Genomic DNA, 16,797 nt, shown 5'->3' with positions numbered 1-16,797 from the left:
CTCCAACTCTGCCCTGCTCCAGGCAGGTCTGATCTGCCCACATTCACTGTGGCTTAAACCACCCGACTTCCAAAGGGGACAAGCTCAGCCCAGCCTCCAGGGAAGAGACAACACCAGGGCAAAACATTTCAGGGGATGCATTTCCTGGCTGCAGGCCTGGAGGAAGAGTAGGAGCTGGGCTGACACCCTTCTGCCCTCCCCCGCGTTGTGAGAGGCGCCTCTTCCTCCTCCTCCTCCTTTTCCTCCTCCTCCTTCTCCTCCCATCCCGGGCCGAGCTCCATCCTTGACGCGGCAGCACCGGCGCGGAGCGGCCGGCGGGGGGAGCGGCAGGGCAGGGGATGGAGCCCGGCACCGGGGGAGGCTGTGCCGGAGCAGAAACGGTGTCCGGGGACAGGAGGGAAGGTTTGCACCTCCCCGGCTGGGGCAGGGGCTTCCGGGGCAGAGGGCGGCAGGAGGGATGGGATCCCGCTCTCCTATCTCCCATCCCGGGGCTGTGCCCTTTGGAGCGAAACATCTCAGCAGATGCGAGATGAGACCCCACAAAGCGAAGCCCTGGTCCCTTTCGGGGTGACATCCCTGCAATGCTCCACCATCCCCTCTCACCCCACTAACGCCTGCCCGAGCCCTCCCAGCCTTTCTGGAGCACTTTTCAATCTAAAGAACACGACTGATCCCAGGCTTAGTGTTTTGCTCACGAGTTTGCCTGTCTCAGTATAATTCCCTCTAATTTTTAAACCGACTGACTAGGTTTCACTTCATTTGAGAGAGTATAAACCCTGAAAGACCTCGTACTCCTCTAGGCTGCATGAAGACAGAGTGAGGACACACAGAGACTGACAACTGCTTTGCTGCACTGTGATGCTGAAGTCCAAGAGGAGCTGAGTTAGGTCCAAGATGCTCTGGTGCTAAGGCAATTGCACAGTAGGTAATTATTTATGCTGAGGCCTATCCAGTTGCTGCATTAGCTGTGGAAATGTTGCATTATTTTCTATTTTTCAGCCTACCACATAAACCATGGCCATCTCCCAATTAAGCCTGTTTTCTGTCAGCATCAGTATTGCACTCCCAAAAATCATAAAAATCAGGGTTTCTGTAATTCTTGAGAAATTATTCGCCCCAGGACACATTTTTATGTGCATTCTCTTCATTTTTCTTAATTTCATATTCCTTTTGATCACTGCTTTAGTCAGACCTGAGAGACTCTACAAGTATCTTGTTATTTCTTGTCCAAACACCTCGCTGATCACCTTTACTGCCTGGGCTCTGGAAGCTTTGCTGCCATCAGCTATAAGACCAAAATTCCCCACACACAAAGCCAAGCCTGACTGCAGTGGATGGCAGCCATGCCATGGCAGCAGTGCCCAGAGGAACACCCCTGGGGGCCTGTAGGACATTTCACAGCTGGAAGAAGCATGAAAACAACACAGAAGTCCTAGAATAAGCATCCAGTGTTGACCAGCCACATGGTAGAATCCCTCATGTGAAATGAAGAGTGTCCTGGAAAGCAAAGCCTCCTTTCTACCCCAACACTAAAGTCTGCAGAAGAGCTGCTTCTGCCCAGAAGCACCTGAGCTGTGCATTGGCTGGAAACTGGGTTAATATCTGGGGCAAGTATCACCACATGTTTGCCATGCTCCCTCTTCCTGAAGCATCTGCTGTTGGGTGCAGAGATGAGTCAGGGCAGACCTTTGTTCTGACCCAGTCCTGCTGCTCTTCTGCACTAATTGCATCTGCAATCATACCCTGTCTGCTTGGGCTTGAGCAGCAGGCTGCATCCTGCAGAATTCCTTTTGTTTCCTCTTGGACACTGTGCCCCTAATGAAATCCTCAACTTATCTACCATCAGATGCTCCCCTCTCACCTGGGAGCCAGCTCCTGGTTTTAGCTCTGGTGTAGATTTTCATGCCCTTCAAAGATCCATTCCCTATTCTGAGTACTGCCCACATGCAGTCTCTTTGGTGAGCCTTCATCCTGCTCCACAGGAATAATTCCCTTTTGCTTTACAGCCTGCTCATTCAGGTTGGATGCTGGAGTATTTTACTGAACATGTCTTGTTTGCATCCTTTCTCCTTAGCCTGGCAGCTGGCACCTGATGAACTACCCGTGGCAAGAAGAAACATGCTGTAACAATCAGAGGGGAATCTGGAGGGCTCTGGTTCACTCCTCCTCAGAAACAGATGCCCATATTCCTTGCACATTAACCATAACAGACAGCCTGCACATACTGATGTTCTCAAGCCAGTGCTGGCAAACTGCAGGCCTTAGCCGTGGCTGCTCACTTCCCCTGGAGATCCTGGCATGCTGGACTGGAAGGAGAATGAGGATAATATTCCCCCTCTGCATGTAAAGAACAAAGGGGAAGGAGAAGACCATACTCCTCTCCTTGGCTCCCTCTGTACCTAAAAACTGGCAGGGATTAAAGTTCTCTCCAAGCAGCTCACACCTGCACACGCCTGCCCATGCTGCTGCCCACACGGACAAGCCCTCTGGGGAGGAGCAGGGTGGCAGTGCCAAGCAGCCCCCCAGCACTCCCACACTGCCCTGCCCTGCCCAGCACTCCTGCTCCCTCTCTTCCCAGACCCATCACCACGGGCTCAAGCAGCTGAGGTGCCACAGCACTGAACCCCTGGCAGATCAAGCCTTACTCTTCTGGATGTTTTTCCTCCCCAGGGATGTCCCATCTTAGGTTTGAAAACCAAGTGTGAGATGAGGAGGAACTTCTCTGGAAAGGAGCTGTGATGGGAAGCCAGGGCTGCACCAGCAGCCAGCCCCCCTTGCACAGCCATCACTGGGTGCAAGCACCAAGCTCTGGGCTCTGCTGAGGGCTCCCCATTTCCTCTCTGCTGGAGCTGTGGCTGCCTTTCCCTGCTTCTTGCCTCTAGCTGTACCTTTAACATGTGTGGGCAAACCCAGGAGCTTGAATGCAATTCGATTCAAGGCAAAGGTGTCGAGGCACGTTCTGTTCCAGAGAGAAGGAAAGGTTGAATTGCTGGGGAAAGGCCAGACTTGGGCTGCCAAAGGTGAGAGAGACCTGGCTTCCTGAGCTGGCCATGTCTGGGGTGGCTTGTAAGAGGACCCAGAGAGGAACCAGACAGGATTTGCTCTGCCTGGCAGGCACAGGGGCAGAGGGAATGAATGAGGTGGGGATGAAGCAAGACCCTTGCTGCCAACAGTTCCTTCTACAAGGATGCCAAAGGATGTGCAAAGAGAGTGAATGAACCTGCCTTGGCATTCCTAGGGTTGTTTCTTTGTAGGTGCCCCCTCTTTCCTTCCAGGTGGGAGAACAAAGATCTTCCCCCTCCATTCAGATAGAGCATAGAGTGCGTGGCAGAGCTGTGTTTAACACACGTGCACACACATCAACAGGGTTTCTAAGGTTATCTGACAACTTTCCTCTTCTCCTTCCTTGCTCTGCCCCCTCTCTTGCTTCTCTCTGGGCCCTGCTCATCCTTGCACAGCCCCTTCCATCCATGTTACACCAGAGGAAAGCAAAGTCCAGGTGGTTGTGGCTCCTCCCAACTCCCCACCAGCCCCCCAGAGAGCAGGAGCTGGGCTTGTTGACCTGAACCCCAGCCTTGTGGGTGCCTCTGTATGGGAGTCATCTGCTCGAACCCTTTTGTCAAGCAAAGCCCATGCCCATTCCTGCACATTCTCTGCTCGTCTCCCATTCCGCTCAGCCGGATCCAGCAGGCAGCAACTCCCAGACTGCTCTCTTGCCCAATGCTCTGTGGGGTTGGACATCCATCTCTCCTGCCCATTTCCCAGCCTGTCTTTTTCAGAGCCCAGGAGACTTCCCAGGAAATGCTGGAAGGGATTTTCTGCCTCTCTCTACTGGGGTTTTCAGGAGCCAGAACAACTTCCCAGTATCTCCAGATCTAAATCACCAGAGACATGCCACAGCCAGTAGCCAACCCAGCTCTACCCCCATCTCTCTGGAGTGAAGTCAACCTTCCCCCACAGCTAAACAGGAGGCTCTGCTTCCCACCTCTTTGGCAAGCCCGTTGCTCACCCACAGGCTAGTATCAGCCTGCATTCTCCTGGCCCCATCAGTCCCTCCTTCCCCTCTCATCCACATGTGCTGGGAAGGGGCAGGCACTGGGAACTTGGGGTTACCAGGAGACTGCCTGTAACCCCTTCCTAGAAGAGCAAGGGTGAAAAACATGAGCACAAATCAAAGGGTCTCAGCTGCCTGCCTGAACTGATTTATAAACAGGCACCCCAGGAATGGGATTGCCTGTGGAGTCAGAGTTCTTGCCTGAATACCTCCAGTTTGGTCCTGAGTTGCATCAGAAGAAATAGGTGGGCTTCTTGTAGACTATTTAAGGGATCAGAAGTAGCCTGGCAACAGAAATTTTTCCTCCTTGCAGAACCCAGAATTAAACTATGTGCTGCTTTGGAAATGGTGACCATTTGAAAAATAATATTAATTTTAAAAACAATAATTAAAAACCTCCTACTGGGTTTTACTCATTTCCAGTTTCACTCATGTTGCTCATTTCCAGTGCCTCCGATTTCTCCTGATCCTAGTGATGACAAGAGCCATTCCAGCACAGGAAGGCATTGACTGACCAAGTTCTTCAGCCTTTTATTTACTTTCTTATACACCCACAAGTGGCCAGGCTTCGATTCTCTGAAGAATCAGCCCTTTGGCATTCTTGTAGACTCATCTACAGTGATAATCAGCACAGATGCCCTCAGCAGGGTTGAGCTGTTTGAAGGAGGGAGTGCAGATTTCTTGGGGGGAATCCAGTGAATGATCTCATGCTAGAAAGGAAGCCAGAAATCACCATCACCACCAGGCAAATCATGGTGCTCACTGTCAACTGCACAGACAATCCCATGCTCTCTGCAGATGGTCTGGGGTGCCTCTCCACCTCTCAGTCCTCCCAACACTTCCACATTCCTCAGCTTTGATTTCTTGGCAGAAAGAAATCAAATCTGTCACCACTGTGACAGTGCCACTGTACCACCAAACATCAACTGGACATCAGACAAGCTGGCCATAGGGTAGAAGAAAACTAGTTCAGTGTTGGAGTAGCAAAAAAAAACACCCCAAAGAGGGTGGCACAAGCAAGCACTGTGTCACTGACAAGGCATGTGTGGTGTGGGAGATACTGCTGGGCTAGAGGCAGATCATTTATCTGTACAACAGTCCCATCCTCCCACTGTCCCTTCCTTGTCTTTCTGCCCTCGGGGTGCCAGGGCAGCCTGGTCATCACCCACAGAGTCAAGTACTGTTCTGCAACCCAGATATTGTCCCTGTCACCCTGTCTTTCCTCAGCTGTGGGACAATCAAGATGAATTTCCCATTGCTTCTTGCCACAGCCACCAATTTCATGCATCTCATCTGATTATTTTTGCTCCATTTCTTTGTCACTCACAGGCATAGCCCCAGCACCTCCATTTCCCTTTCCAGTTCCACCCCCACCTTCTGTCTGCTCCCAGCTACAATCTCTGCCCACCTCCACCCACAGCATCCCACAACACTGCCTACCTCACAAGGAGATTTTCAGCCCCACGTTCATCCCTCACATCTTCAGGCTCTCCTGGGGGGCATGGAGCCACCTGAAAAGATCTGCTCCTGTGGACATAGAGCAGCCTGCCCAGGATGCCCTTCTATGACTGGGGAGGCAAGGGACTTGGGATAGGTGCCTGCCTTCAGTGGGAGGAACTGGGATCCACAGGCAATGGCTTTTTGTCTCCTTGACTGGAAAGCCCTGTGGGACCTCCTACTCTCCCTACCAGTTGCTCTTTCCAGAAGGACCAAGGTACCCTTGGCTGAATGCAGTGCAGCTCCTCTTTGTTTCTGTTCCAAAACTTTGGAATACCTTCGCTCACTGCAGATTTCAAATTTCTGAAAGATTTGTAAGACTGCAGTAAATCACAAGATACAACACCCAAATGGGGCTTGAATTATCATCACAAGCATATTAAATGTACATCCAAAAAAGAGAGGGGACTGCTCATCTCTCCGTGGGTACAATTCCCTGTTGATGTGTTTGGGTACATCTCTTGCCCCCACCCCACATATTTGTATACCAGGGCATGAATTCATCTTTGAAGGCTTTACAAGAATGTTTAATCTTCCTCTTTTAAGTGTTTCCATATCTTTTCTGATCTCGATTAGCAGGAGTACTCCCCCTTAGTGCCATGAAAGGCATTTATGCTCATACATGGAGAAGAGCACAAACCGGTGTTTACTAACTCCAGATCTATTTCTATATAAATATGTTCTGCATAAACTCCTGCTTTAGCACCTTACCAAGATGTTTTGACATATGTGTGTGCTTCTGTATTTATTCCATGTACCTAAATACACTCATTCTCTACATGCACAACTTTGTCACCATTTTCTCTGTTGCTGGAACCTCTGCCTGCTGGCTGCCTGTGTTGTGAAGTCCTGGTGTGTTTTCCAGGTCACTCTTTTTATTTACACCACCTACCCCTAGGTTAACACAAAATGCCCAACCAGCTTTGAAGGCAACTCCTTGATCCTGAAACCAAACTATCCACCTATGTTCTTTCCCTTAGAATTAACTCTGCCTTCAGAATTGGGTCTCATCAAAGGCCCTGGCACAGAGCAGACTTTCCCCCACCTTCAGTTTACTGTCTCTTGAGCCTCACACAAGTCCACATCTCTCCCTAAAAATAAAATCAGCCTCTCACACTCAGAAAGTTCAACTCCTTTGTGTAACCACCTGCTGCCATTTTGCCTTTCCACTCTGTTTACACAGTCCATGCGTGCATCAATCAACAGCAGAAAAAGATTTTGGCTGGGTACATCCAAGTTCAGAGTTTACAGAGTACTTGTCCATCTGCTGCTCATGTGTCTACTGAAAACCCATGCTCTAATTGTCTTGTGAATGCTGCTCCATTCCTGCTGTGCCCATGCTGTCCTTTTTGTCCTCTCATAAATTTGGACAGATATACTTTGGAAATCACAAACCACAAGGTGATATAGAGGGCCCTTTCAGTGCTGCTGGCACTCAGATAAGCAGCTTACTTTTCCCTGTCCTTAATGATCTCAGGTATTTAGAGGAAGGAGGTAAATCAGAGATATCAGAGCTCATGAGAATCCACTTATTCTCCCTGTTCTGCCAGCAAACAAAGCACAGAAGAATTTTAAATCCTGTGGGTGAGAAGCAGATGTGCCACCCACGTGCACCCACGGGCTGATGTCCACACACACATCCTATGCTGGTGTGGAGTGGACCACACTCACTCAGGGGCTTCAGCTCTGAGCCTCCTGCCTGCCCTGCTCCCTGAAGGACTCCAAGCTCTGCCTCAATGCACATGGGTTTGGGAACCAGGGCCTGTCCCTCACTTTACACCAGCCTTGGCCCAAGGCACCTGGGTGTTCTGCTTCCCACAATTCACAACCAGATCTGCCCAGCACAGTTGTCAAGCACTCTGCTTACTCCTGAAACCACATCTGCACACCCAGAGGGGAATGGGGCTGTGCTAAGGACTGGCAGGGAGTGCAGGGCAGTGTGTAAAGTATAATTGCCTCTATAACCAGCTTAGGGAGTATTAAGAGGACAGTAATAGCAATCTGGGCCCCTTTAAGGATCAGCCAGTGCTGATCCACATCTGAACACCTCAAGTTGCCAGACTACCCAGCAGAGCATTGACACAACGGGGTGTGACCCCAGATGTGGCCACTCTGGGCTCCTTGCACCCTGGGGCTGCAAGCCTCAGGTTCTCCAGACTTTTAAACTGGATAAAAACTTTGCTCCAAGCTGATCTGAGAGCTTATCTGCATCTGCTGATGGGACAGCCATGGTTCCTGTGCCCTTGCACAGCTCCAACTGATGCTAAATGACAGGGCAAGGGGTGGCTGATGGGCAGCAGACAGACAGCCCCACCAGCAGTGTGTTGTGTAGCACACCTTTCCCTTCTGCCTGTGAAAGCAGCACAAAAGAGAGAGGGTGCAGGATCTGTCTCCTGCACCTAGAACAAGACATTACATTAAGGAGCAGCATGTGCCCTGCATGGTGCTCCCACAGCATTGCTCAAGTGGGACTCTCAGCCCAGCAAAGCCACAGCTGAGGTACTGGGATATCTGAAGAATTACTCCTCCCTGGTTGTGCAACACCTGTGTGATTTGTATAACAGCAAACTATTGCCCAACAATCAGATTTAGGCTGCTCAGAGTCATCCTATGTACACATATACCAAACCATGTCAGTATTGGCCTATATATATATTAGAAGATCTCAACCATCCATCTGCCTGCATGGCTGCAAAGCTTGTGCTGAAGCTAACCAGAAGGATGGGTTTCCCATGGTCAGTCAAGGAACTGGCTATTTTTCAGTTCCTGCTCTCCCAGTGCTTGGAATGCCTCATTTCAGAGGCAGCTCAGCCACCTGAGGCACAGACAGAGCCTTGTGTGTAAGCCTTTAGCTTGATTACCTTTAAAAGCCACCTACCACCCAGTCACCTCTTCTAAATCTTAGTACCAAACCCTCCCCTTCAACCTCACTGGGGCGGTGATGGTTCACAGTGTTCATTTTCTAGTGAATCCCTGGTACATGGATCTAGACCCTTCCCTATCCAAACATGGGCAGAAAAGGTTGTGAGGAGAGACCAGACCAGAGTCTGGAGGAGGTGTGAATGCTAAATGAGAAGATAATTTAGGCCAACATACCAACCTAGGCTTCAAACCTCAGCCCAGAGTGAGTGCCCTTGCAGAGCCCATTTGCTGGCACTGCCCAAGCATGAGTCAGCCAGGCACAAACCTTCACACCAGAGCCTGGAGAGGGGTCATGTGGGCTTTACAGCAGAGCTTCAGGCACGTTGTTAAATCTCCAGGAAACAAAACCCAGCAAACCCTTTACTCTGGGTGGTACCCTGAGGAGGTGACTGCTGCTGGGTAATTGTCTGGTGCCAAGAAGAAGCTCCAACATCAGCACGGACCTGCTCCCCAGGTACCCCCATCTCCTTTACATCTACATCTCCCCCTTCTAAACTGCACCAGGGGAAATTTGGACACATTCTGTGGTGGTTACAAGAGCATGAAGCAGCCTCAGGGCATGGTCAGATGGGACACATTGCAACAGGAGCTCAACGCCTGAAGGAGAAGTTCCCCACACGAGCCCTCTTCCCCTCATATGGTGGCTCCTGCCTTTTCCTGCTTCCCCCAGACGAGTCCCAGTTTGTCCCGAGGTTTGTTTGCTCTCCTTGTTTATACAAACAATAATTTTGGATGTGGTAATGACAGAACTGTAGCAACATGCCTCCTTCCCACCTCCCATTCTCCATTCAGCAGCACAGCGCACAAAGCTGCTCACTGCCATAGCCTGATTGCTTCAGGTCCCAGAAAGGACCAAGCTCTTCACAAAACTCACCTCCCAGCTTTCTGCTCATGTCCTCTCTTAATCCCAGGTCCCATCAGCAGACCTCAGACCCCATCCTGGCCATCCCTGCAGCATGTCCATGGAAAGCTTCCCCACAGGCTGCTGTGCTCCCATCACCCTCACTGTGGTAGCAGGGGATGAACTATCTCAAGGGCATTTCAGGGTTTCACCTGATGTATTCCATGTGTCTTCCATGGGCCTGCCCCACACAGGTCTAACAAACCATAAACAAGATTCTTTCGGAATAATATTAGTGACCATGTTTACAGTCAGCAGTTTATAGGAAATTCCCTACCCACACCTATCAACATCAGATTTATCATTTAGCTTTCAGGGCTGTGATTGGGACACTTGATTTCTGTGCCAGAAATACATGAGCTGCAGGTCTCTTTTCTTGCCCCAGAGATGTCTATCTCATATTCAGACTCTGCAGTTATTGATTGTGTGAATTACTGCACCACCTCACAACCACCTCAGCACCTGTTGCCTGTGTGTGCACATCTCCAAGAGGTAACAGCAAGAAGAAGGTTCCTGAAGGATGGTAACACCACCATTAAGGAGGCTGGGAGCACTCTTCCCAAGCCCAGGAATCAACAGGCCATTGCTTGGTAATAACTAAGGACTGCTAGGCCAGGGGGGATAAACCCTGATGCATGAAGGCACTGAGCTGAGGCTGATGTGACACAGCATGGGGACATACCAGTGAGTGCACCATTTCTGCCTTTTTGGAACAGGTTTCCAGATCAGAGACAGCTTTGCTCTTGTCCAGATCACTCCTCGAGAAGACTGAATGGTGTCAGCAGCAAGGTCCCATGATCCCAGCCAATATTCCCAAGGGAAAACTCAAGTCAGACCCACAGCCAAGCAGGGAGCCTGGGCAGCACCTCAGAGCACACCTCCTGGGCTGACTGTGGACCACTACCCAGCTCTATGCACCAATCCTGCTCTTTCTCTGAGTGCTCCCAGGCTGCACTCACAGGAGGCTGTTGGGTAGCTGGGCATGAGGCTGCTCTGACCTGATAGGGACACATTTTTGCAAGTCCCATCTACGCAGATACTCAGGGAAGTGATCCAACACATCAGCTTTCTGAGGAACCCAAAGCAGCCTCACCCTCAGCTCCTAGCTGCCAGAACCTGGTAGGAAAAGAATAATTTTGCTCCAAGTGTACAATGGTCACCATGCTACAGAGTGCACCAAAACAGACAGGTCAAAGAGGAAGACTCACCAAGTGACTTTCTTTTAAAACTGATGTCATTGCCACAACTTATATTTATTCCATTCATTCTTAAATTAGGTGCCCTTAACTTCTCTGGGCCAGCTCACAGCAAATCAGACCACAGAAAGTGAAATAATACAGGAATGGGACAGCACAGTCAAAGCTCAGACCCCCAACTCAAAATGCCACCCACTGTCTGTTAAAGGTGACAGCTGAGCAGGCTGGATGGCTCCGTACCAGCTCCTCAGCTTGGAAAGCTCCAAGCCTCTAGCTCCAGAGATTGGCTGTGGGAATCAGCAGAGATCAGCCCAGCACCAGTTCAGAACATGACAAAGCGGATGTCCTCTGCACCATGGCCATGTCCCAGCTTGCCTGAAGCATCAGCTGAGAACAAACCACCGGGCTAGAGACAAGCTGCAGCCCATGCAGTCAGAACAGGACAGGCACCAACTGCTCTCCACTTTGGAGGACAGACACCAGGGTGTCCTGCAAACCTACACGAGAGCAACCAAATGCTCCATCTCCACTTGACTCTTCCTCCTCTGCAACCCAAAACCCGAGTGTTGCATTGCAAAGTGTCCCAAGTGCAGAAGGAAGGTTTCTTTGCTTGATGAATTCCCAGCCCCATTCTCCTCTCCTCCCATTCCCCTTCCTCCTGGCAGCAGGCAGGGCTGGGTAAGCCACTCCTGGGTGATTCACTCCTCACCAGGCAGAAATGCTTTCTTGGATACACACAGCTGGGCACAGGGAAGAGGCGCAAGTCCTCTGATCCGAGCTGAATCACTGCGCCCCGGATGAGCTCCTGCAAGCAGGGACAGGGCTCCCACGGAGGTCGTGGCAAGGTGAGTATTGCAACAGTACCACACGTGACTCATGGCAGAGAAAAATGCAATTTGGAGCAGGAATTGGAAACATGGAGAGCAATCTGACAGGGCATAAAGCGGGGGTGCAAGTCACAGAAGCACCCAGGTCTGTCTGAGGGTGAAGAGGAGAGCCCACACTTGAAGAGCACAACAAGAGAGTTTGGGGAAGGGGTGAGCAAGCCCACCCTGGGAGCAATGGACACCTTGTTATGCTGAAGAGGCTGGTGCATATCATCTCTGGCTGAGCTTAAGTGGAAAAGATCCTGACCCAGTCACAGGGCTGGGGACTTTTCTTCTTTTTCAGGAGAGGATCTACCCAGAGAAGTCCACACATGAGCAGGATGGTCACCCCAAGTTTGGGCAGGATGGTGCCAGGGTGCATCTTGCTGACCTCCACCATGGAGCTGGGCTGTGCAACTGAGCAAACCAACCCACAGCACCTTCTTCCTCTCCTCCCCGGGTCCCTGGGGCAGCTGGGGCAACACCTGCATCCATGCCCCAGCACTAAGCCAATGTTCCCAGAACCCAGATGCCTCTATGGCCACTGCTTTGGGTAATTCCAGTTGCATGCCCTGCACTTGCCCTAGAGGATAACAGAATTTTTCCCACACCCATGTTTTCTTGCTTGTCCCTGAAGGCAAGGCAGCCTTGATCAGCATTTCCATTTTGTGTTGCAACAAGACACAAGCTCCCTGAAGTCAACTGTCCCAACAGCTTTGCCAGGAGCAGCAGGAAAAATGGGCAGAGGTTTCTAGTAAGGTAACAAGGCTTTCCCAACCCCTTCTAGGGAATGCATGTCCCTAGTCTGGGGCACAGCCTGGTCCCTACTTCCAGCCGGCTGCAGCCGAGGGGAAGGTATCAGCCAAAAGCATCAATGCTGAGATGACAACAGTCGTGATGGAAATCTAGCCGGGCATCCTCCAGCATCCCTCCCAGCCAGCTGGATTTCTTCCCGGGGACAGGAAACAGGGTGTCCATGAATCATTCTAACCCAGGCGAGCAGCAGGGCTCCCCCCGTCTCCCTCTAGTGACCGCAGTCCTCGGAAGGTTTCAGGTTAAGCAGGCGGGATCATCAGCTCAGGCTGCAGCTCCTCTGATTCATGGGGCCCTAGGACTTACACTGCCAGAGGGCAGAGCCCACATCCTTCAGGGAACGCCTGAGCAGGACTGTCCCAGACCGGTGGGAGTGCTCATGTGTATGACAGCAGCCTGTCAGAGCAGGGGCAGGGTTATGAAGCCACAGCCCCATTGTGCAAGGTGCTGCACAAAATGGAGACCACAAAAAAAAAAAATTAATAAATGTATCTATATAAATAAACCAGGCACACATCTCCACTGGGAATTTCTAAAAAATCATCACCCTTTGGGATGCAAAGCAGCTAGGCCTGGAGAGCAGCTAAGCATCGTTATTAAATAAATTAATTAGCTCAGCAGAGCCCGCCAGGTACTGAACACTTTCCACTTCCAAGCAGTTAAATGAGTCCGTGGGAACAGAGGCTGTTCCACACTTGCCAGGCAGTGTGAGCTGCATTTTAATGGCAATGCAACTTCTGCAGCTCTGCCCTTGCAAGCAGAGCTGTGTCCCCCCAGGAGGGGCCAAGGAGCCCCCTCGATTCCAGGGGCCACAGCCACCTCTCTGTGAGCAGGAGATGAGGTTGGTGGCAAAGGGGTGTTTGTCCTCTGCACAGCCCAGAGCTTTTCCCCTGCAGGAAGCAGCAGGTCTGGATCCAGAGCTGCGGTCAGAGGGAACCAGGAGCAGGGCTGGGCAGGTGAGGTGTGCAGGGATGAGCATCACCTCCGAGAGCAGCCCCGTGCTTTGCATCACCTCCTGCTTCTGTAGGCAGGCAGGATGCCTTTGATCCACTCCCCAGCCCTACCTCACCGCCTTTAAAAACCAACTTTCATCACCCTGGGGTCTGGCAGGAGCCAGCGAAGCAAATTCTCCTCTCCCATCCCAATTGCAGCCGTCAGACGACACTGGCAGGCACAGGTCTGGCAGGCAGCATGCAAGGCAGGCAACGGGGCAGCTCTGTCCACCCAGACAGACACCCAAGTGTGGGGTTGGCTTTGAGCCCTGATCAGGAGATGGTGACCCAGGGGCAGGTGTGGGTCAGAGGTTGCCAAGAGTAGGGAAAGAAAATGGAAAACAGGAGCTGGGGAAGGGAGGCAGAAGGTGGAGGAGGTGAGAGAGGATTCACCTTTCCTCCACCCTCCCTGCACCTCCACCTCCAGATGTCGTGCAGCAAAATGTGTCCAAGTCCCTGTCCTTCTGCAGCAGCTTTCCTAAAACTCTAGGAATTTCAAGGGGACTATAGAAAAGCAGCTGAAAAACACCACCACTGCTCCAGCCTCCATTCTCAAAGAGGGTGTTCACTAGGGAAGCAGGGAGGTCGATCTTTGTTGTAAGAGGAAGTTCACAATTACAGCACAAGTCATTACTGGAAAATGAAATTCCCTGGCATGTTGCAAATAAAACCTGAATTCCCCAGACTGTTGTAGAAGACAGCCCACAGCATTCATTCCAGGACCCATTTGAAAGGGAAAACAAAATGATATTTACGATGCCGGAGTCAGATAAAAGTCGGTAAGAGAAAAATTCCAGGAGGACATTTCAAACAATGAATGTTACATCCAGAATAGCACAAGATTCCCTTGAAAAAAAGAAGTCCCCAGTGAACATGCATTGCTGACAACTCCTGAAATTAAATCCCTGCACGCACACACGCAAACCTGTAATCTGAGCAGCACTATTGCAAAAAGCTCCAGAGAGCACAATCCTGCTGCCTCTTCCTCTGCTTAGAAGAAACAGGGTTATTCAGGCCCAGAGAATGTTTGAACAGCCCTCATTTTTCACCTGTGGGCAAAGGCAGCTGTTTTGCAGACAATAACTATGTTCAGGGTGTGGGGCTGCTGCAGCACACCAGAGGCAGGGGCTGTGCCGTGGTTACGGCTCCAGGGTACCAAGACTGACCCAAAATCGAGTAGCCAGTCCTCTTCCCACCCAGCAATGGGTAACCACTGAGGCTGATTCCTTACTGCACTCTGATTCCTGCCCCAGATCAGTCCTCAACATTCCCCTCTGGGCTGCCCTAAGAGGGGAGCCTGATGCCCCCCTCCTGCCTGCCCGTGCCACCCCATCACCACATCACCAGCCCTTTCCTCCCAGCCTCCTCCAAAGCTGCAACAAGCTGCAGGAGCTCCCTGATGGGCTGCAGAAGCATCTTGTGTCACCCCACAGCTAAGCAACCCTCAGGTTTGCCCTGACTCGGGCAGGATTAGGCAGAGCTGCTGCCTGGCTGAACTGCCCAGGTAGGACTCATTATTCCTGCCAAGGCTCTGAAAAGGGACTTGGTTTCAAGGATGATTTGATGTTTCTCCCTGCACACGCACACAGGTCTGTAGCTCCCATCTGGCTTTTTTGCAAGGTGCCTGCTACCACTCGTGGGCAATGATAAAAATTGTAGGGGGACAAATCCAAGGAAGCAAGAAGCAAAAGCCAGGCCAGTCAGCCAAGCCTGGGATGCTCTGCAGAGGGGCTGAGCCCTGCCTGGGTGCTCATCCTTGCCTGAGCCCAGGCAGCTGCTCCAGATGTTGCACGTTGATTTGGGAAGCCCCAGAGTGGCAGCTGCTCTGCTCCCCTTTCAGACCAAACCCTGGGTTCTGAAGAGCCCCTGTTAGTGCCGAGGAGCCACGTGTGTGCAGGCATTGCTGGAGGGAACAGGTTGCAATACCTCACTGCCTCTCCCCAGCCCATCTTGGCTCGGGGCACGCTGGCAGCTGGGAAGATGCAGCATTGAAACAGTGACCTCAGGCCCTGCTTTGGGAAAGCAATGTACTCGAGGAAGCCCACACCAAGGAGTGCCATGCTGGCCTGGCCTCCTCATGCACAGACTCAATTCCCACAGCCAAGCCCTTTGCCAAGCTGCAAGCAGCAGGACAGAAAGCAACCTCCCCCTCTTTTCAGCAAACTTCTCAGTGGGGTGTGATCTGGGTTCAGGGGCCTTGCAAGAGCATCTCGAGTGCCTCATCCCCAGGCACAGTCCCTCAGGGCTATTAAGCCACCAGTCTTCCCCAGGACAAAACAACAGCTTCAAGCTGGTTTCACACACATGCTCCAGCTTCAGAGCTCCATACCTGTTCCTCTTTGCCCTCTGAAATCCCCCACACTCCTTTCTCAAGCAGAACTTTCCTCCACTCCTCAGGACAGCTAGCCCCACTGGGGGAGCCTTACCTTATCCTTCTTCTGCTCCAAAACCACCACTTCAGTTTGGCTCTGGTTCCACCAAACCACTATCAGAGAACTGATGGGCAATCTCCCCTCCTGCCCTTAACCTTAATAACCTCCTGCCAGCTGCTCTCCTCCCCATTATCAGGCAGCAAACTCCCACCTGGACCAGCCCCCAGCCCCATTTCCCCTAACCCCTTCTCTGCCAGCATGACCCCCGCCCAGAGGTGATGAAGGCAGATCCACACCAGAATGGCACACATCAACCTGACCTCTAAACTTTGGCAACTCAAATAAAAAAAGGTTCAACAGATAAACCAACCCCCTAGGTTTACTTCAAATGCTCAGTGCAAATGAACACAGTTTGCAAAAATCAACACTGTCTACTGCAAAAAAAAAAGGAAAAGGAAAGGAAAGGAAAGGAAAGGAAAGGAAAGGAAAGGAAAGGAAAGGAAAGGAAAGGAAAGGAAAGGAAAGGAAAGGAAAGGAAAGGAAAGGAAAGGAAAGGAAAGGAAAGGAAAGGAAAGGAAAGGAAAGGAAAGGAAAGGAAAAAGGAAAGCAAAAAGGAAAGCAAAAAGGAAAGGAAAAAGGAATTGAAAGGAAAGGAAAGGGGAAAGGGGAAAGGAAAAAGGAAAGGAAAAAGTAATTGAAAGGAAAGGAAAAAGGAAAGGAACAAGGAAAGGAAAAAGGAAAGGAGAAAGGAAAAAGAAATTGAAAGGAAAGGAAAGGAAAAAGGAAAGGAACAAGGAAAGGAAAAGGGAAAGGAAAGGAAAAAGGAATTGAAAAAGGAAAGGAAAAAGGAAAGCAAAAAGGAAAGCAAAAAGGAATTGAAAGGAAAGGAAAGGGGAAAGGGGAAAGGGGAAAGGAAAAAGGAAAGGAAAAAGGAATTGAAAGGAAAGGAAAAAGGAAAGGAGAAAGGAAAAAGGAATTGAAAGGAAAGGAAAGGAAAAAGGAAAGGAACAAGGAAAGGAAAAAGGAAATGAGAAAGGAAAAAGAAAAGGAAAGGAAAGGAAAAAGGAAAGGGAAAAAAGCCTGGTTTATGGGATGGCTTGGTGCTGTCAATTGGTCAGAAGCATGTCAAGTATGTAGCCAAGTACAAAGCTTGGAGAGTGCCTTGAGCTCACAGCAAAGCCTCC

Source organism: Heliangelus exortis, chromosome 15, assembly GCF_036169615.1.
Source record: "Heliangelus exortis chromosome 15, bHelExo1.hap1, whole genome shotgun sequence".
Lineage (NCBI taxonomy): Eukaryota > Metazoa > Chordata > Aves > Apodiformes > Trochilidae > Heliangelus > Heliangelus exortis.
Note: the sequence above shows the minus strand (reverse complement) of the source record.